Genomic DNA, 22,823 nt, shown 5'->3' with positions numbered 1-22,823 from the left:
CCGCTTGCTAGTTATAGGTACTGCATCTACCTTCTCCACACTGCCTGCTTTGGCTCACTTTTACTGATGTCTTGATGACCAATCAGAAATATCTCATTTTAACGTCACCCAATTTTTCAAGCCTTTCCTTTATAGTGAGTGCTTTCTGTGTCTTCTTTAGGAACTGAATGGCTATCCCCAAGGTTATGAAGATACTGTTATCTTATACATGCAATTTTAATTTTCTTCTTTAGATTCAAATAGGATCAAAATACTTTTTTTTTCCTTGTAGATAGCCTGTTGAACCAGCACTATTTATTAAACTGACTGTCCATTCCCCACTGCTCAGTAGTGCCCTCTGTCATAAATCAGATATCCTGATACATACAGATCTGTTTCTGGGCTTCCTGTTCCCTTGCTTTGGTCATAAATAAGAAAGACAAATATATCTATTCTTGCTGTAGGGATCACTGAAAAGCCACCCGTGTGATGTAAGCTCCACGTGGACAGGCACAGGCTGAGAAGGGGTCTTAGGAAGAACAGGAGGATCAGGAACAGACAAAAGCATCACAAGCAAAGGAAGAAGACAATAGGAAGAAAGGAATAATGAGTCTTATTTTTGTAGGCAGCCTCATGGGGAGCAAGAGCACAGGTTCTTATAGTTCAAGAGGTAACCTACAACCAAATCCCCAACTTATACTATTAAGCTGTTCAACCTATGACAAGTCACCTTGCCCATTCTAAGCCTCAGTTTCTTGATCAGCACAAAGGGGATAATGGTCATTCTCACTAAGCTATGAAGATTAAATGGGATATTGATACATATCATTTATACAAGCTAGCACTGTAGATATCAAGAAATGTTGGTGCTATCCTCCATCATCATCGTCGTCTTCATCGTCATCATCACCAGTGATACTATGGGCCAGCTGATCTGTTGAGCAATCTCACCATTTCACAAAAACATTTTTTAAATGCATGCTACTGAACAAAGTACATAAAGCAGTTAAAAACTGTCAAATAAGGGCTGGGGCTATAGCTCAGTGGCAGAGCGCTTGCCTAGCAGTGCGAGGCACTGGGTTTGATCCTTAGCACCATATACAAATAAAATAAAGGCATTCTGTCCATGTACAACTACAAAAAAATTTTTTTTTAAAAAAACTGTCAAATGAGACAGGATGAGGATATGGCTCAGTAGTAGAGTATTAACCTAGCATGTGCAAGACCCTGGATTCAATCCCCAACACCAGGGGGAATAAAAAGCAAACCCTGCTCAAATGAAACAGATCTGATTCTAAATTCTTGTGTAGCTTTTTCACCAGCTTTAGAAACCTGAACAACTTATTTACCTATCTAAGCTTTAAGCTTCAGCTTCATCCATATTTCACAGGAGTTTTCCTGGAGAAGATAATTATAAGATACAGAAACATTAAGCACAAAGCCCAACTCAAAGTTAAGTGCTCAATTAAGCCAGGACAATAATGATGATGAAGATTCTGAACTCAGTATAAGAAAAGGCTTAGCCTATTAAAACACTGAAAGATGTATGGTGCCTAGCATTCTCAGGTCTTCTATTCAGGCACTAACCAGCCACAACCATGTTGTCTGTCAATAACTACTTAGGTACAGAGTAAGCAGACAAGACCAAGTATTCAGATGGCTAGCCCAGAGGGATGAGGGTCTTGGAGAAAAGAGGGTAGAGAAAACAAGTAAAAACGTAATTATTGGGACAGCTCAATATCTGGTAGGAAGAGATGAATTTCTAATCTTGGGGAACTTCAAGAAGAAACAAAAACATAGAATCTATAAATATACATAATCACAAAGAGTAAGAAAATCTGAAGGTGTGCTGGGTGAGCTGGGGATAGGTATATGGTTCTTCTAGATTAGAAGTCTGGCAGCATTCATCGGGGAGGGACCAGTTCCTCAAGGACCAACGTCATTAACAGCCCAGATCAACAGTGATGACCACCATGTGGTCAGCCTCCTGGAGGAATTATCTCAGAGCCACTGAGAAGACTTTCCCATCAAATCCACAACCCTAGGGACTATGGCACTTCCCTCAGATCACTAAGCTAAAACAAAACAGTGGTGACAACAAACACTCCAAGGACACAATGCCACTTCAGGTGCCAAGTGAAAGTCCAAGAGACAAAGGCTAGGGACAGGCTGTGCTGGAGGGTAGGTCCTGGCAGAGGTGAGATGCAGACACGGACACAGAATTTGTCCACAAACGGGGAGCTGGCGTCAGGCGGCAGACAGTAAGTGGCCTGGCAGACACAGGCCCAGAGAATGCAGAACTGCCTCCAAACTCAGTGTGATGGCTAGTGAAGGCCATGTCAGGTGCAGATGGAGGTGAATCCCAGAGTCCCTTGAGGAACATGCCCAAGGGCAATATCATAAGGGGGTCCCTTCAGAGGGACGGTCAGGAATGGGAGGATAGAGATATCGTGACTACTGTGCACTGCTTGTAAACAGATGCTTTCTCCTGGACAGATTGAGTCAGTCTGTCTCTTGGGCCAAAAATCTAGGCTCCAAAGTGTCCTGCCCAGGCTGGCTCCCATCACCTCTTGGGAAAGTGAAAGAAGCCAATGTCTCTATCTTGTCCTCGGCCACTGATGATTAAATCTAAGCTCCCACCCCAAGAGGGCTCACCACTGCACCTCAAGCAAAACCCTTCCTGGCAATGGGACTGGCACCTACTTTTTTGATTATGGGCCAGGGTCACTCCACTAGCCACTGGCAACAGCCCCTGGTCCAGGGGCTTCTGGTACTCCCCAAATGTAGGGGCATGAAGTCTCCTTGGGACTCAGGGAGTAACCCAAGGCGCCTCTTGGCTGGCTTCTCTTAAAATCCTGGCCCTGTCAACAAATGGAAATAATTTCCTGAGATGGTGTATGGCTGGGCCACGTGAGTCAGACAGCAGAAACCTGCACCCCATTCCTCAATAGCGGAACTATAGCCAGTGCCTCAGGCCTGTCATGGCCAGGTCACAAGGGTCTTGACCACATGGCCTCCAGGCAAAGACTGGTGCCTTTAGATATTGCTGCTACTGTCACAGGCATGAGGAGACATCTCTAGGAGACATAGAACATGGTCATCTGATGACTCATGGGCTGTGCTGACCTCTGTGTGACCACACAAGTTTAGTGCCATGTGCCTTAAAAATGGAGTCTTCCTACCCCAGAACAAACTACTGCTTTGCTTAACTGAGTCATATCTAGAAAGCAAGAATCATGAACAAGTAGGATGTGGATTCACCACACAACTCTGACTTTAGCTTTCACTTCCCTACTGCTTTACCCTTCCACCCCGCTACAGATCATGGCTGTACCTGTAGCCTAAGACAGGAGATGGCACAAGTCTGAGCTCTCAATGGCAAAGTGCCAGCCTTGCGGGGAGCCAGAGCAGAGGAAAAGATCTCCATGGTCAAGGCTCTCATCTGGGGATGGGGGACAGACTGGGGACTGCCAAAAACATAAAAGTTAAAATCATAATTTTGGGAAATATTTGGGGTATATTTCCATAATGATTTTCACAATGTGAAGCCACCCATGTATGGCCCTCTGGGACTTTGCACAGGGTTATTCTCAGGTTAGTCCCTGGCACAGACCTCTGAGGCCAATGTCCTTTCTCAAAAAGCAGAACAGCAATGTTAGCTTTATCTTCAAAGGTTACACTAAGATGTGCCCCCCGCCAAAGCCATGCAACTTGGGGTCAGAGAAGCACCCACTCCAATGACCTTCCTCTGAAAACTCCAAAGCCTTCAGAGGCCAGGGAGAGCATTTACAAAGGAGGCAGTTCTACAGGAAGAATGACCACTCACTCATTCCAAAGAAAAATGTGTTTGGGCCTGTTACGTCAGGCATCATGAAGACACTTTGAGGAACCTGTCACCTTGGCCAGCAGGACTCTCAGTCAGCAGAGGCTGTGACTTGAGGAAGCAGTTCATCAGAACAGCTAGCCCCCAAACAAGATGGCTTGAATCCTGCTACCTACCATGCTGAGGCACCTGGCAGTCACTCTTTCTGTGCCTCTCATGAGGTAGAGAGCTGGGGCCAGGGAGGCACCTGCAAGCTGAGTATGCTGATGATGCAATCTAGAAGTTTCTAGAGACATGAAAGAAGTTCCTCTGGAGCTTCCAAGAGCCCTGAGTCGCCAGAGGGTTGAGAACAAAGGAGAGGAGGAGTTGAGATACTGAGATATTCCTGGAGTTCCCTAGCCCACTTCTCCAGAGAGGCCCTTTCCAAATAGCCAGTGAAACACCCCTGCTCACGAGCCCTCCCACTGACCCCACAGCCAAGCAAAAGCATCCACAGTGAGGTCACCAAGAGTATGAACCACCATTCCTGCCCAAACCACAGAGAGCCTCCCTCTTCATCCACCCAGCCAGGGATGGCCTGCCAGACAGGCTTTAGGTGCTGCAGTCATAGGTTGTAGGGTTGTAAGACCCTCAGCATGGTCTGGCCTCACTTTGCACCAAGACTAGAGAGTCAACCTTGGGTTCCAATCTAAGGTATGGGATCTTGGATGGGTTACCTCATCTTGTGGCCTGAACTTTCTCATCTGTAAAGTAGGGCTAAGAAGCTCATCATACCCCTTCTCAGTGTTGTGCAGATTAGAGCACATGCCTATACTGACAAGTATTCAATATGTGCTAGCACCACTATTGCTTTTATCATTAGCAACACTACAGGGTGATCGTTTGCTTACACATAAATGAAGCAGAACCCTGATGGGGCTCACTATCTTAGGGGGTCACCAAGCTTCCCTCCCTTATGATCCATAAAGTTCAAAATGTAGGAGAGCAACTCATTTCTGTGCACTGCCATCTGCGTTACTGTACCCATCACCACTGACCCCAGGGGGGCCCTTAGAGCTTTAGAGAGTAAGTCTGACACCCACTTCCCCTGATAGTCCTTTAAGTACACAATATGGTGCTTGGCACCCTACTCACCTCTCTGGGGTAAGTATTCTCAAGCTTTAAAGTATTCTTCTCCTGCAGGTGGCCCTCCTCTATTCTCCTTCTCTTTTGACATTTCCCCTCCCAATTGGAATCAAGAACCAAAACAACCATTCCAAAATGACCTGGGCAGCCAAAGCACAGCAGACTCTGGTCCTTAGTGGAGCCCACCCCTGTGGCTATTCTTGCCTCCCCATTCCGCCCTGACCACCCCCTCATACTCCCTGTTTCAAACTTTTATTCTATGTCTTCTTCGGGAATCTGTCTTGGTCTTGGAAACTTAATGAAAAGCCTTTGGTGAGTTATTTCTTTTTGTTTGTTTGTTTGTTTTTTGTTGTTTTTTTTAACTTGTTTTCTTTGTTTTTTATTGGTTGTTCACAACATTACAAAGCTCTTGACATATCATATTTCATACATTAGATTGAAGTGGGTTATGTATGCAACTCACTAAGTCATTTCTCACACATTATCTGCATTAATCTGCTCAGCTTCTCTTCGCTGGGAATCAATCCCAAAGCTCACCTGTTCCTTTCCCAAGTCTCATCAGATGGATCTTTCTTGCTGGCCAAACTCTAGCAAGAAGGTACTTAGACACTGTTGATGCTGGACCAGAATTGGGAGACCCATGGTCTCCACCAGACTAAGCATTATGTTTACCTTTATTCTCCATTCTTTCCCAAGCAGGAGAGATGGATATCCCGCAGGCTATCAGGATAGCCACAACTGCTCAACATTCTTCAAATGCAATAACATCTGTAACCCTGTTACAATTCAGGGCTTGATAATATATTGTCACATCTCATGTCCCATGGGTCCAGTATCTCATGTCTCCAATGAATCTGAACTTTTCAAAATTAGGGCCCAGGCAAGCTTTAGTATTCTTTTTTGCTATTCCAAAGCTAAGCTCCTAGCAGCACATGTTGACTGGCAGAAGGAGTTAGATTATGTCCTCCCCGACTCCTGGTCAACATGATGACCCTTAAGTCCCCTATCGACACATTGGAAACAGGGTCACACTTAACCTCTCCCCTGCCGATATTGGTTCTCTGAGGCCTCTGCTGCTTCTCTCCTTCTTCTAATATGGTCTTAACATGAATTTACTCTTCCAACTCCAGCTGTTAAAAAGGTCTACATACAATATCAAAAGGACAACCTGGTGACACAAACACCTGCACTCACCCCATGTCTAGCTGGAGGTTGCTAAGGGTGGCTCTCTGTGGGCTAACAAACAACCTAATGCTGAGCCCTGGGGGTCTTTATGCAGCTTTCTTTTCCTGTGGCCCCACAGAAGGCACAAAGGGGGAAGAAATTAGCTATCTCATTGCCTGAATGGCAAGGCCACTGTCAAACTCACTCTCTCAGAGACTCTAAGAGACCCCTATGACTACAAACTGTAGATTTCAGCTAAGGAAAGAATGCACTGCTGGCCTTCCCTGATAGTGGCAACAGAAGAGAAAGGAGCCAAGACAGGCATCCTCAGCCTCAGGAGGCAGGGGCAAAGATGGAGCCCCTCATGTCTTCAGCACCTCCTGGTGCAGGCTGAAATTCTTATTGTGACCATACACAGATGCCCCAAGAGAAGAGGCAAAGCCCTCTACCTGTTGCTTTACTCCAAGGCCCCTCTGACAGATGGAAAATGCTGGTGAATGGCACAGAGAAGGCCCACAGTCCTTTGGAAGCTGTTCTAGGTACCGGCTCTAGGTAGTTAATGAGCTTTGCCCAAGTAGCTCCTGATTTTCCTAAGGCCTTCCAGCACCTAAGACAAAGCCAAGCACACAGTGTTTGTTGATGCTGCTACTGAATCCAGGACAGGAGGGAAAAGAGAATCAAAATTAAATATAAGATATGGTTCATAACCAAAGGCGTTCCTAAAATAGCTTCCAGAGCTAACATGATTTGGGAACAGTTATAAAACAGCCTCGCTGCTAGGAAGCTTCTCATGGGCCTGGACTGCATCTTACGGCCCCTTATACCACCACGTGAGGCACATCCATTTCCAGTAACCATCTGCTGGGTGAACGGACCAATGAACACAGGAACGGACACACAAGATGACTCTTTAGGTCCAATTTCTAAACATCATTTTGAAAGTTATAAAATGCCAAGATACAATTGACTGACCACTTCCTATCCTAAACCATCCTCACAGTTACATCATCTTCACACAAGAAAAATATCTCAGCAAACTTTCCCCAATATTTAACCTCTTTCCCTAACACAGGGTTTGTTTGTTTTCCCCCCACACACACAAAATCAAGTAACAAGTTAAAAAATGGCAGGAATGCTTTCTGAATAAGCTTTGAGCCTTGGCCAAAATGATGAAGATAAGCTTCACCGTGGGATGCACCTCTCAGTGATCTGAATCTATTCAGGGGCCAGTGAGAATCCTGTCAGCTGACCTCTAGGACAACCTCGCTGGGGCCTGTAGGACTGTAAGGAGAGGTTTCCTTTCTATTAACCCTAGTGGGGCCCACAGCCCTGGCCACCACTGATCCACAGCTTTGGGAGACTAGCAGAAATCTACCCACCTTGGGCCCTTTACAAGGGTCTGATTTCCTCCCAAGGTTGCCCTACAATTTCAGCCTCCATCCTACCAGACACATGTTCTCCTTGTCCCCCTCCTTGGAGAGCCTTCAGATAAGATCAAGTCCTCAAACTAGCATCCGCTCACCCTTTAGCTACCCAAACAGCAACCACCTAGCCATGAACATGAACTTCCACATTCACAGAGCACCTATCACATGGCAGGCCTTGTGTGAGGCCCTTCACAACAATGTGAAGCTGGTGCAGTCAGGGGTTAGAACTGAAGAACTTCCCCAGGGATGCACAGCTGGTAACTGGACTCTAACTAGTTCTTTACCACTGTACTGGGCATGCTAAGCACATCCCTCCCTCTTAGGAGACACTCCAAGCTCCTGTCCTTCACTGATAAACTAGTCCCCATCTTCACACTTATACAACCCCTGGTCTAAGAGGCAAATGTTTCAAAAAGGAAAAAAAAAAAAAAAGGTGGCCCAATGCACAGGTAAAATAAGGTTTTACTACTGACTCGTTTAAATGAAGTGCATGTATGGAGACCCCCTTCTCATTTATGAAGCTTTCTATAACATCCCACACTGAAGCTTTGTGAAATATACACAAATATTCCCATTTTACAGATCAGCAAATGAGAAAAGCAGGAAGAGTCAGTCCAGATTGTTCAGCCAATAAACAGAGTAAAGTTCTATAATAAGTTGAGTTTCATAATAAACTGAACCCAGGACTTCAAAATGCTCAATCCTGTCTTCTGGAAACATATGGCATGAAAGGAAACACAGCCCTGGGATGCACAGTGGGGAGTGAGGGGTCAGGAAGATTCACACTGGCTGTGGGACCCAGGGCAAGTTCATTAATTCCATCTGGTATTAGTTTCTTCATCCATAAAACAGTGCTAATAACAACCCTGGCACATGGTTACTCTGAGGATGAAGTGAGATAATGTGTGCAAAGTACTTAGCACAGGCCCAAAACATAGTAAACACACAGAAAAAAAAATAAATAAATGGCTGTTATTTTTACCACTCCACTGCCTGGCCCCAATAGGGACCAGAGTGACTCCTTTACTCTGTGCCTTTCATAGTATATACAAGACACAAAACTCTGCATGCAGTAGGTGCCTAATACCAAGTGACAACGAGTAACTTATATCCCAGCCACTGTGTACCTCCAAACAACTGTGGCCAAGAATCACAGGACACAGATTTTTCAAGAATATGCTCAGTACCACAGGCAGGAGGGCGGGCTGCTACCGAGGTCACAGTGACCAGGACTGTCTGTGCTGGCCAGGGAAACTGGGGCCAGGCTTCCAACCATAGCAGCTATCAGGTCTAAAGAAGCAGAGTCCACCCTGGATGCATACGTTCCTTTGGGACCATCAAAGAGACTGAGAAGGTTCCCAGCTGCCACTGCCAGCCAGAAACAAAATGGCCACCACCCGAGGTGCAGCCATGGGGCACACAGTGCCTTCCCAGTGCCCTCCTGGTGCCTTCCTGGGAGGGTCAGCCGCCTCCACACCCTGCCTCACACCCTCCCCTCCCCAGGGCTCCGGGGCTCTGCTCCCAGGGCTTGGGAACATGCCTGTCCTTGGTGAGAAGAGCAAATAAAAGCACATGGCCTACTTCCAGCAGCCTGTTTCTCACTTTAAGATGAGAATAATAAAAACACACACATGCAGAGGCTGGAGAGGAGGGGAACCAAGCGGCACAGGGCTGCGGTACAAGGTCTCACGCAGCACAGGGCTGCGGTAACCTGGCAACCTAAGGAAGGTGTGTCAGAGTGAGTGGGACGGCAGACCGACAAGTACCCAGGCTGGGAACAGTCAGGGCTGGACGGGGGAAGGTCACAACGTGCTGGCCTGGTTCCTCCGGTGCGGAGCTGGGGAGGGAGGGAGAGTACACAGGGCGCTGCTGCCCACGCACCTCGTGACTCCCAGCCTGTGTCCCCAACAGCCTCCCTACTGGCTGGCCTGCTAGCTCCAGGCTCTCTCCTCCAGATCAGTCTAGATACTTCTATCAGTATCTTCTCTGAAATTCTGAACCATCATGTCCTGCTCTGAAACCTTCTATGGCTTCCCCCAATGCCTAACACAGGCCTTGCTCTAGCTACTGGTTCCAATCCACCCCTCCAACCTCAGGTTTCTCCATGATCCCGCCCTTCTGTATGTCTTTGCTACCAGGAGACTCCTCCCTCATCTCAGCCTGCATACATCTGAGGTCGAAGTTCTTCAAACATGCTTTAAGTGAATGTCTACCAGGTACCAGGCACTGGGCTAACCACCGAGACTGCAGAAACATAAGATATATCCTGTGTGCAAAGAGCTCATGGTCACAGTGCAAACAAGTCCATCACTGCTATGCAAATGTGGTGGGCCATAGAAATGAGACACATAGCACTCAGTACCAGCAAGGCATTATTTTAAGTCCTTTACAAGCTCATTTTTAATTCTTTCAATAAGTACAAGTATTATCAGTTCTATTTTATAGATGAGGAAGCTGAGGCATAGCAAAGGTCAAGTACAACTTACTCAAAATTACCCTAAGTGCAGAGATGCCTACAAGTTTACGTTTATATCATTACTATTCACAGGAGCCAAGATTGGGATTCAATCAAGATGTCCACTGATGGATGAATGGATAAGAAAACGTAGTATGTATACACAAAGGAATACTATTCGGTCTTAAAAAATATTGAAATCCCGTCATTGGCAGCAATGTGGACGGAACCAGAGATCATTTGTTTTAGGTGAAATGAGCCAGAAACAAAAAAACAAGTCCCACATGTTCTCACTTACATGTAGAAGCTTAAAAAAAAAATGCTGACAGATGTAGAGAATAGAATCGTTTACCAGTGCCTAGAGGGAGGCGTCGAGGGAGGGAGAGGAATGGAGAGAAGATGAACAATGAGTAGGGGATACAGTTAGATGGAAAGAATAACTTCTAACGTTCTAGAGTAAGTAGAATAATTACAGTCTACAACAATTTTTTAATTTGTTTCAAAATAACTAAAGAGTTCAAAGGTTCCACACACACAGAAACGATGTTTGAGCAGACACAAATGTGAATTACCCTGATTTGATCATTATGCATTGTATATGTCGATCAAACTATCATCCTGTACGCCATAGAGGTGAACAAGTATTATGTGTCAATTTAAAAAATAAAAATCACCCTAAGTGAGGGACCAACTTCCACAGGTACTGGACATCTCTGGGGAGAGGCTTTTAGGTCCTATAGGGCAGCAAGAGGTGGTCACTCAGGATGAAGCCAAATCCAGGATGGCTACAGCCACAGCACCTTCTCTCTACCTCCTAAAGAGAACATCCTAGAAGCAGGGCCTTCCCAAGATGGAAGAGATGCTTGAGGTGGGAGGTGAAATACCACCCAAGGCTTCCCTCTCTCATTCTAAGAAAGGAATGAGCAGAAGGGGACGTACATATGAGCAATAGCCAAATGTCACAGTGTGAAGTGTCACGAACTGCAAATTCACAGCAAATCCACTTAACTTCTACATTTCCCCAGGCCACTCAGAGGGAGAACTTACCCCCCAGATATTTACGGGCTTAGCAATCCTAGCCTGTCTCTGGCACAGTGGGGAGGAGAATATCTTGGTATCTCACAAGGCCCCTTTTCTTCTTTCCCTGCATAACTAAGAGATTTCATATACTCCTGCCAGCTAGGCTGCCCTCACCACATCACAACTGGACATGAATCTGGGTGTTGGCACTAGGTCATGTCACGGTGGGCATCGGGGTGCTGGGGCTGTGGCCCTCACACTGGAGCATCTTCCCTGGTACCGCTCCTCCTAGTCCACAGAGCATACAGACAGAGGGTACAGCCTCAGGGTCAGGACAGCAACATGCCTTGGAGGAGAGTGTCCCCTCAGTCCAACCCAGGGAGCTTTTTTTTCTCTTTCTCAGACAGAAGTTCCATTCAAGGAGTCACCATGCCCCACACAGGCTACCAGGCAGCCTCCATCCTGCTGCAACCCCAAGGGTATAGCTTCGCCTCTGACTAAGTAGAAGGGCCCCCTTCCTTTTCTTCCAGCAACATTGTGGGGCTCTTCCTGAAAACTGACTGGAATATAAGGTTCATTAGGACAGGGTCATCTGTTTTGTAAGCTACTGAATTCCTAACACCTAGAATAATGCTTGGCATACAGCAGGAACTAAATGGCTGAGGAATGCACACATTTTGCTTCCATCTTGCAAATTAAAAAAATGAAGTATATTTTCCAAGATATAAAATATGGCAGAACTAAGATTCAAAATTCAGATCGCAGATACAAAACTCATCATGCTGCACAATCATCTAACATTATTTACTGAGTACTTAACATGGGCAAGATGCTCAAGAGGACAAGGAAAATGACTCCCATGTTTAAAAACTGGGGCTCCGTTATGTACTACATGCACTGGGGACATAAAAACATGAATCTTCCTTAAAGGTCTTATGTATGCATGCTGTGTGTGTGCACGAATGTGTATACAAACACATATCTCCTGTATATAGATGTATATACCTTTGCACAGATGCATATGCAAACATATGTTATGCCAATATATAAAAGTCATGTGTACAAACATCTTGTAAATATAAACATTTTTTGGAGGGGGGTACCTGGGATTGAACTCAGGGGCACCCAAACACTGAGCCACACCCCCAGCCCTATTTTGTATTTTATTTAGAGACAGGGTCTGAGTTGCTTAGCACCTCACTTTTGCTGAGGCTGGCTTTGAACTCAGGATCCTCCTGCTTCAGCCTCTGGAGCTGCTGGGATTACAGATGTGTACCACCATGCCCGGCAAATATCTTGTGTAACCCATCACTAAGCAGTATGGGGGAACCAAACAGTTGAAATAGTTAATAAATGAAATAGGAAACTGGAAGAGGCAGAAACCATTAGAGACAAACAGCGTTTATGAAGGAGGCAGAAACTGAGGAGGACCTAAAGAATTTAAAGTCATCAATAAGAAAGGAAGGAGACCCAAGGGGCAGGAATCACAGGGACACTGCAGGCTGCCTGGGGTTGTTTGTCTCTTTTTTTCCTTGTCTTTCTTTTTTGCAAACTTGAAGAAAATGCCCCACTGTAATAAAAGAAAAAAAAAGATATTTTGGAAATCACCACTCAAATCCTACAGATGGGAAATGAGAGTTGCCTAGAGTCCTGAAGCTAGCTCGTGGCAAGACTGGGGCAAGGCTCTGGGCCTCCAGGCTGCCATGGGTCATCAGGTCCCTATTTCATAAGTATAATGGAGGACAGAGAAGGTGAGCCACTAGAGACTGAGAATCATAGTGGGCCAGACCAGTGTCCTCACCTGTGAAGTTAGGGGTCCTCAGCACCCCTCTCTCAGCAATATACACCTCTGACCAGGCCATAACCTGGGCCGCTGGGGCCACGGCAGCCGAGATTCCGCCCCTTCTGGAGTCATGAGTTGTTTTTTGGTTTTTTCCAGGTGGCTTGTTTTGACATGAGGTAGAGGCTAATCCTCCTGGCAAACTCGGGCAACACAACAGGGCAGCGGTCCCCTCCCTGAAGCAGTGGGCACAGCTGGCCCCAACAGGGAGAAACCAGATCCAGGAGTCTGACTGGTCAGCAGATGACCTCTCTGCTCTGGCTGCCAGAGGCTCCTATGCATCCTACTGGGCCATGTCCCCTGAACAGTGCAGGCACTAGAGTCAGACTGGTTCAACTTGTCACCACCTATGACAAGCAAGTGGTCTTGGGTAATAGCCTACACCTCTCTGAAACTCAGTTTCTTCGTCTGTCAAATATAACGAACAGTTGCTGTGAGGTTTAAGGGAGTTAATGTACGGGAAAACCCTTAAAGCAGCACCTAGAACACAGAAAACACTTGATAAATCCAGCTACCATTGATATTACATTGTTTGTATGTGAGGCTCTCTGAAACCTGGGCTCTCAGGTGCTGGGTCAGATGAGATTAGATATACACTGTCATGGGCTGGGGTACACAGTGTTGCCTGAGAAGGTACAGATGTTAGCCTGCAGACACCCAAGCCTCATGCTGCCCAGCTCTGTCAGGAACACTGTGCTACAAATAAACAGATAAGGTCTCTGGCCTCTGTGGCCCCGTGTGCTCTACCTTGGATTCTATACTATAGGGTGGAAGCTGCCTGGTTCCCTGCACGGAGTATTCATGCTCCACATTCTAGATCCTTCACTTACATCCTGTGAAAATGTTCTAGACATTTTCCTTGGGATAAGTGATACCCTGGGTCTGGGGGAGTTCACTGAGATTATATTTGTAAGTAATTTCTAAGGATTTCCTTGAGATCTGGGGCCACCCTTGTGTGTGTCCCTAAGAATTTTACCAAACCACTTTGTCAGGAGGTGATTTTTGGAGTATGTACTTTTACCTGGCCCGGGACACAGCATCGGAAGCTCAGCATTTGCTACAGACAGGGAGATAGGAGAAGATGAGGCTTCCCCTTTCTCAGTCTTCAGCCTAATATCTCCCTAGGCTCTGCAGAAAGTCAAGTCTTTAAGACTTAGACAAGTCTAGGACCTGCCCAGGCTCAATTTGTACTTCTTAATCTCAACCTTGTGTCCATATTCTAGCATCCAGCAGCAAGCATGGCTTTTAGCTGGAGCTCAATGAATTACCAGTTAGACTGAATTCTCTAGCATGTGATTCCAGATACAGTCACACTCATACCTGAGCCAGATAGGTCTGTCACATGCAATAGTCTTTACAACTTACTGGTGTCTATGTTAGACTGTTCTATTATACACACAGGGCAATGGGTTGTCCTGGGGATTCTTTGGTGTCCAGTCATTCTAAATGCGGCTGCTGAGTTATGCTGGATGTAGTGTTTAGATGTAGATCACTCAAGCTCCCCAACTGACATCTCTTGATCAACTTAAAAGGGGAGGAAACAATAGAAGCGCCAGCCCTATGTCCCACTTCCCCCACATATCCTCTGCCTCATCATTCTGGTTTCCTCATTGTTCCCTGTGGCTCCCATTCTTTCCACCAAGCTCTTACTGCTTCCTCTACCAGGTGTCCTTCTCCCCTCTGTAAATAGCAGAGTCCAACTGCATTACAAGTCCATGCTCAAGTTCAAGATTTCCTTGAAGTCTCAGAATAATCTGTGCTGGTGAATTTTTTCTCTACACACCTGTTACTAGTGCTACTGCTTCACCTGGTGTCCGGCATTGAATCGCTCTGGCTGTTCCAGGTGTTTCCCTTGACCAAGGGTTATGGTCTGGACTACCAACATTCTATAGGAATTTCTTCCTGAGGTCAACCATGAAATCAGACACAGCGAGCCCAAGTCTTAGCCCCATGGCTATTTGCCAATTCCAGCATTCCTTTTCAGACCCTTCATTCTTCTTGACTTAGATATGGCTTTTTACCCCATTCTTAAAACCTCTCTTCTGTTTTCAGTAATGACACCCTCCTGAGATGATTGCATCTGGAAAAAATTTGCTCTCACCTGTGCAAACCCTAGGGCCCTGCTCCCTGCTCTACCCTGTCTCTGGGACATCACACCTTCATCCTTCACCTCTAAAAGGGATTCAACCTCTAGACCTAAGTCATCTTAGAATTGCTGTTGAACAAAAGCCCACCTGGATATCCCACTGTCAGCTCAAGTTCATCATAACTAAAATCCATTCCAAAATTACTTGCTGAATTGCTACTAAAGTCAGGATTTATTCAAGTTATTGGTGAGCAAACCATGAAAAACTTCTTGCCCTAAGTGTCCACAGACAGATGAATGGATACACAAAATGTAGCACATACATACAAAAACATTTTTTTTAATAAATCTCTGCCCTCTGTGTACTTTTCTGTATGTTTCACTTCAATAAAAATGAAAAAGACTTTGTTCTCACAGAACTTATACTCTAGAGTCAAGATCACGGGCATCATCTAAGCAGCTTTTTTCTCCAAATTCCTGTTACCTCAACTGCCATTCTCTAGACTCATATGATAGTGACCAGATTCTTCCTCCGCCGCCATATCCAATTTCTCTCCATTTTTCCTCTTTAAGGTTTGTCCTTCCCTCCTTCTCGGTACCAAATCCTATCAGCTCTTAATTTTTTATAGAAAATACAGGGAAGCAGGAATAAGTCTGGTCTCAGTGCTGACTCTACTACTCACTGAAAACCTTCTAATTAAAGCTTTAATTTCCTCACCTGTCAAATGAAGAGTTTGCAAGACATTCACGAAGGCCTCTTCTGACTCCAGCATGGGAAAGGTCTCTGGCCTGAGGTTTGGTGTATTCCTCCCAGGCACCATGAGCAGCCTGAGAAGAAAGGCCTCATTGAGGAGGGGAACCCAGCCCGGGCAACAGCTCCCTGCAAGCACTTCTTGGCTCTCTCTCCAACTAGACTGAACTTTTACTGCTTGCAACCTTGTGACTTTGGATTACCTGACCTTGAATCCTGCCAGCCCTGCACTCCTGGCTGAGACCTCTTCTGACCCAACTGCCTGTAACTGGGACAGTCTTGCCTTCTGACACTGGACGCTGCTGTGCTACCACCACTGGGCTGCCTAGCGGCTATACAGCCAGGATGCTGCTAACGCATCTCTGAATTCTCCTTAGGCCATCATAATGACCCCTACTGACGTACCTGCCTTGGCCCTAATCCCTGTAGTGTTCTCTGAGTTTCCCCATCTGCTAAACACGGCTCACAATCTGCTGTAAGGGATTCGTTCACTCCACAAATGTTCACTACAGTGTCTACTCAGTATTGTTCTAGGCAAAGTCCTCGGTAAAGAACTCAACTGTTTCCTGTACCCAACATATCCCATTGCCAGGACAAACCTCCCTCTCAATAAAGACTTTACCTAATTCACCACAGTTAGATTCTTTCATTCAACAGGTACTCATTAAGTACTTACTATGGGCTGGGAACTATAATAAAACAGCAATTTTCAGAAATGCAACTTTCCTTGAAGTACAGTGGTTAAGAGCATGGGCCCTGCAAGCCAATTGTAAACCTAGGCAATTAGAAAATGTCTCTGAGCCTGTTTCCTTGCTTGAAAATGAGCATAATAATAGCATTTAACTGATAAACGTGTCTAATGAATAAATTAGAGAGCCCATGTAAAATGCCTAGAACACTATATGACACATAGTAAATAAACAGACATTAACATTTTTATTTTGATGTGATGCCACAGGTACCAGTACTTTAATATGCCAAGAACTTCAAGAGACCCTTCATAACCAATATCCCAAGAGTTCCTTTGTAGAAAACTAGATAAACTTTGTAGAACACTTGATAGCCCCACCTTCAACACAGCTAACAAAGAATAAAATATCCTTGTGCAAAATACTATAAACAGTGCTAATTCTTTCACTTGGGATGTCACTAAAGACATGGATATAAAGCTACTGTGAAGAGAAAATATTGGCAATGCATATATTGGAAAATATATGAAGAACTTTCTAAAAAGCAATATGAAAATGATAGGAAAAAATAGAAAAATGAGCAAAAGATATAAACAGATTACTTTGCAAAAGAAGATACCCAAATGGCCAATCTCACTGAAATGCACATTTGGACCTAATGTTACCGTATACTCACCAGAAAGAGTACAATGAAAAAGGAAGATAATATCAAATACTGGAAAGAACTTGGAGCAACCAGAACTTTCCCAGTGGGAATGTAATTGGTACAAAGGCTTTAGCACTATTAAAACTATGATCCAGCAATTCCGCTCCTAAGTATATTCCCAACAGAAGTGTATAAAGGTGTGTGTTTGTGTACACATATATGTTTATATTCACAGATACATACATATGTCATGCATGTTTTGGTCCATGACAAGCCATGTGAATGGCAGTGGTCCTCTAAGATTCTATCATTCAGCAACGACATAGTGATCTTAGATTGTGCAAGTGCACTGTGTAATGTTCACGGAACAGTGAAGTCATCTAACAATGCATTTCTCAGGATGCACCCATGCCGTGTATATACACAGATTTATACCACAAGCCACATGCCAACACTTCAACTGTAGCACTGTCTGCAGTGGCCAAAATATGCAAATGGCCAAACATCAACGTACAAGGAAGAACAAACTGTGGCCCATGAATACCATGCAACCCCTGCACAGCCGGAGAGTGGGGAAACCACGTCGGCACACAAGGCAAGGGGAGGGCAGACACAAAAGGAATGGAAGAAGCCAGACCACATAGGAGGCGGCAAAACTAACCTGTGACATCAGTAGGCAACACAATGCCATCCCTGAAAGGGTGGTCATTGGATAAAACTGTGAGGTATCTTCTCCGGGCTGAAAACGCTGTTTCTTTTCTTGATCTGGGTGCTAGTTACACGCTGTGCATACTTTGCACCGAACACATGCAATTTATTCACTCTTTTCTATGGGTATTCTACATCAATAAAAATATAACTAAATAAGGCTAACAAGAAAAAGAAGGAAAAATTTAGCAATTAGGAGAAAATGGACTTTTATCCAAATGGGTTGATATCCAACTACCAATAGAGCTTTACCACTTTCTACCTCTGATGATGAAATCTACATTTCCACACATACATTTCTGAGCACTTTCTGGGTTTTAATAACTAACAGAGACATTAATCTATAAAAATTTAATGCCATGTAAATGAAATACATGTTTTCAAAACTCCCAAGCTTATTTGTCAAGTTTAGTTCTGTGAAACTAAGTCTGAAAACATATTTGGAATTTATAAATGCATGTTGAAATATGAAATAATTTGTAAGAAATAAGATTTGATTTTTTTTTTTTTTTGTGTGTGTGTGTGTGTGTATTGGGTAATAAATCCAGGGACTCTTAACCACTACTAAGCCGCATCTCCAGCCCTTAATTTATTTTGAGACAGGGTCTCGTTAAGTTACGTAGTGCCTCACTAAGTTGCTAAGCTGGCCTCAAACTTGCGATCCTCCTGGGCCAGCTCATTGGGATTATAGGAGTACACCACTATGCCCAGGTCAGAAACTAGATTTTTTAATGAGACAGAAGTAGAGGAAGTCAGGGACCAAGGGAGTGAAAAATCAAGAAGAACAAGGATATCAGGAGATCACACAGTTCTAAATCAGCACTCCAGGGCTTAAATTTCTGGTGGCTGCAGATCAATGAAAGAACTCTTGAGTCTACAAACAAGAAGTCCAAGCAGAAACCAGGAACTCAAAGACAAGCTCTGGATCTAGAAGCTAGATGACAATCAAATTGTGAGGAGACTGAGGGACAGAAGCAAAAGAACCCAGAATGCTGACAGAGGTGCCTAAGCCACCAAGAGGCTATAAGGGGAGTGACCTGTACTTCTTGACCCAGGACAGGAAACAGTGGCTGGGTGTGGGCAGCCTTGGGTACAGAAGGAAGTGACTTCAGCTTATCATGGAACAAGAGGATGTAACCTTGGGTGTGTCTGACCTGGCACAGGGATGAGCAAGCCAGCTCACCCAGAGGTTCTTTCTCTGTTGGGTGTTGAGTTTCTAAATATATACACGCTCCTCTGCTCATCCATTCAAATGTTTACCATCACTGAATAGGACTTCTGAGGCTTTTGGTTCAGCTGCCCTAGTTGCTGAGATACCAGTAATCTAGAACTACAACATGGCTCCTGAGCCCACAAGCATCACCTCAGTCGCTTGCACAAGGAGAGAATCGATGAATTTAAACTCCAAGAACTTCAAAGATTTGCCATATGTTAATCCTTTCCCCAGTGATTCCCACTAACAGAGGGAAACATTAAAAAATAAAACTAAAAGGCACCCAAGGTCATTTGCAAACATTATCCACTCTCTCCTAATTAGAAGTGCCTTCCTAACTTGTATGGACTCATCAAAAATGTATTTGCCACCACCAAACAGGGAAACTAAGTGAGTAGATGGGACACAGGGAATGCTACTCAGAAGCAAACTGGTCCCAAGGATATCCATGTCTCCTCTCGCTGGAGAAGAACATGTGCACATCTCTCAGGGTAGCTGGTTCTGTCCTGCTGAGCTGCTCCCCTACCCCAAAGTGCCACTCCCACCTTCCTCTCTGATATCACAGGTAGAGAGTCCAGGTAATGAGATCACATGAAAAGAACCCTGAAACCTGTCCTGAAATTTAATCACCATATTCTAAAATTCATATGCAGCTCCCATCCAGTCATCAGCTAGCTAGATAGCAGGTCTGCACTTTTGGGAGACTTCGCATTTCCCTGTTCTGGCCTGAAAGCAGCCTTGCTAACTGCAGGACGGTGCTGGCAGCTGAGAGCTGCATGGGGCTGCTTAGATACCTGGCAACAGGTCAGGTCTTTTATCTGGGAAGCAAAAGCACGTTCACCAGGGCAAGGAATATGATTTCCCGTATTTAAGAGAATTTTAACAAACAGAACTCAGTTCTGCAAGGCAGAGCAAACACTTCAACTACAGAGAGAGGAGAAAAGCAGCTCCAGGCTACAGTCCCATCATTCCCACATGATGCCTGCTTGGAATCAAGCTGCTGTTGCCCTTAAAGTTCATCTTAAAAGTATCAGCAACTAAATATGCCAACATCATATGCCTGCTTCAGTGCACTGCAACACAGCTGCACAAAACCACCTATATAACTGGCCTAGAATGTACACATGCTTAAAAGGTATGATTCCATGCCAAACCATTCCACAGGAGCTGTGAGCGACTGCCTAGAAACAACCTCCTGAAGTAAGATGCTCAAGTATTTCACCAACAAGGCTCCATGAAGATGCTGAGGAAGCAGGAGAAGGGCACAAAGGGAGAAGGTAATAACCAGACAGCTCCTGGTCACTTCCAACAGAAGCAGGGACAAGATGAAATAAACTCTGAAGTTGATTTCTACAAAACTGTCTGCATACATTCTCAATCTCAGTAAGATTATTATTTTGGAGTCAGTAATTCTTTATTGTAGGGAGGGCTGTTCTGTGTACTGTAGGATAACTGGTGGTATATCTGGCCTATACCCACTAGAAATCCATAACAGACTTTTTGCTCCCCAGTTGTGACAACTAAAATATATCTAGATATTGCCAAATATGCCCTGGGAGACAGGGATTGGGGAAGCAGATGCAAAGTTACCCTTGGTCTTTGTCTTAAACTAACAAATCATGTCATACAGACATGATCCCAGCCCTGACCCAATGATATAATCACCCATTTTGGAAAGACTTGAGGACATTTAGCTTGGTCACTGTCACCTAGGACACTAAGAAGACAGAAGTTCTGCCAGACAAACCATCACCATAGATCTAAGGAGTGGGAGGAGGAACACATTCTGTCACCTTCAGACCTCCAGTCTACAATCCAAGAAAATCTATCTCATCCCAGATACAACCCACATCAGGGCACAAGACTGTGTGACCCTCTCCCTTCTCCACTGAAGTCAAGGGCCCAGGAGAGCATAAGACATGAGAAAGCACAGTCGGAGGTCTGCTGGGCTCTAAAAGCAGGCTCTGCCCCCAAGGTGGCACTCAGAAGGAAAAGTGGCCATTGATACTGGAAGACCACCTCTGCCCACTCCTCTGCACCAGGATTCACTGTCTGGAAGTCAGTGATGCTGTGGGGTGGGAGGGGTCCTGCTCCTTCAGATTCCATGTGGCAGAGGGGATGGATAGAGAGACCCTCAGGACAAGGCTGGAGAAAGGTCCCTCAACAGTTATCACAGGAAAGTCCCACAGCCACTCTGCCCTATCACAATTTATTTCCAGTGCTGAGAGTACGAACACCATTTACTTAGCTAAGCTTCTGGGAGAAGTTAAAGTATATCTCAACCCCTCAAAGCCTTGTTCAGCTAACCATCCTAGTTCTTCCCATTTCCAGACTCATTCACCTTTAGCCAAAAGGTATCCTACATGCCAGATGCCCTAAAGAAAATCTACCAAAGCCCAGGTCCCTCTTCAGGACCTGGGGAATCAAGGCTGGCAATACAGGCCAAAAGGCATGAATCTGCAGACCAAGATGAAGTGAGATCCAATATATACAAGGGATTCACAGATGGACAGATGCAAACCCAGAACCCAGTGGGCATCATCAGTGGTGTGCGCAGAGCCATGTCTCCAAGAGGCAGGCGCAGGGCCAGGGAGGCCTGCAGGACAGGCTGACAAGCTTCCGGGCTTTGGAAACCGAAAGATCCTGTGTAATCTTGAACTTGCCCAAGCAGAGACAACACTGACTGCGTTGCTGACTATAAATCTAGTCCACTCGGGGCTGGGTTTGGCTCACTCCAGGCCGGCCCCCCACCAGCTACAGTTTTGCTAAATTTAGTGCTGTTCCCAGCCACCCAAACGACTCTGCTCTTCGTGTCCATTTCAGGTTCAGCTGGGGACAGACGGAGAGGAACGGGACTTGTCAAGAAGAGATCTGCCCTCGTGTGACCCTCTCCCTTCTCCACTGAAATCAAGGGCCCAGGAGAGCATAAGACATGAGAAAGCACAGTCGGAGGTCTCCTGGGCTCTGAAAGCAGGCTCTACCCCCAAGGTGGCATTCAGAAGGAAAAGTGGCCACCGATACTGGAAGACCACCCTTCCTCTGCCCACTCCTCTGCACCCAGGATTCACTGTCTAGAAATCAGTGATGCTGTGGGGTGGGAGGGGTCCTGCTCCCTCAGATACCATGTGGCACAGTGGCAGCCTCAGGACAAGGCTGGAGAAAGGGCCCTCTACAGTGCTCTGAGAATAGAAAGGTATTCAGTAAAATATTCAGAGGCCCCAAAAAATAAGAGGTTAAGAGGAACCAGCTCTTTACCTCTTATGTCTTAACCTGGAATTATCCAGGAAAGCTTCCAAAACTCTGATCTCATGTGCCCCCCACGCCCTGCCAAAGACTACAATGTAACTGGCCTGAACCATGTCAATTCTAAAAGATCCCCAAGTGATTCTACTGTGAACACACATGTGGGAACAAGTGGGCTGAGTATGGGCCTCCGCTTACTTGGAGTTCTACTTGTAGGACGTGCCATGTGCACTCAGGATCCAACCACCATTTCCTTACTGTCACCACAAGTTATATAGTCTCTGACCTCACTGTACTGACTCTAAAATGCACCCACTAACACAGAGCAGTTATACTCAGATGGTGGTTGTGAAGGCGTCACGAAAAAGTCCATGTAAAGCACAAAGAACAGTCGTGCGCAGCAAGTGATCAATAAACATTAGGAATCTCTGGCATCATAACAATAAAAAGGAGAAGAGGAGGAACCCAGGACCTGGTTCTGTGTTGTCCAAGGAATAAGAGTCTTTAGGAATGAAGGACTATTTCATGAAGTGGGAAGGGGAGAAGGGGCTCCACTGTCATCTGCACTTAGGAGGATGTCCACCCATTCTCCCTGCCTTTGTTCATGCTGTTCTTCTACCCCCATTGTCCCCACCTTGCCCATATTTCTACCAT

This window comes from Spermophilus citellus, assembly GCF_964194105.1.
Source record: "Spermophilus citellus genome assembly, chromosome: 6".
NCBI classification, from domain to species: Eukaryota; Metazoa; Chordata; class Mammalia; order Rodentia; family Sciuridae; genus Spermophilus; species Spermophilus citellus.
This window is presented reverse-complemented; position numbering follows the sequence as displayed.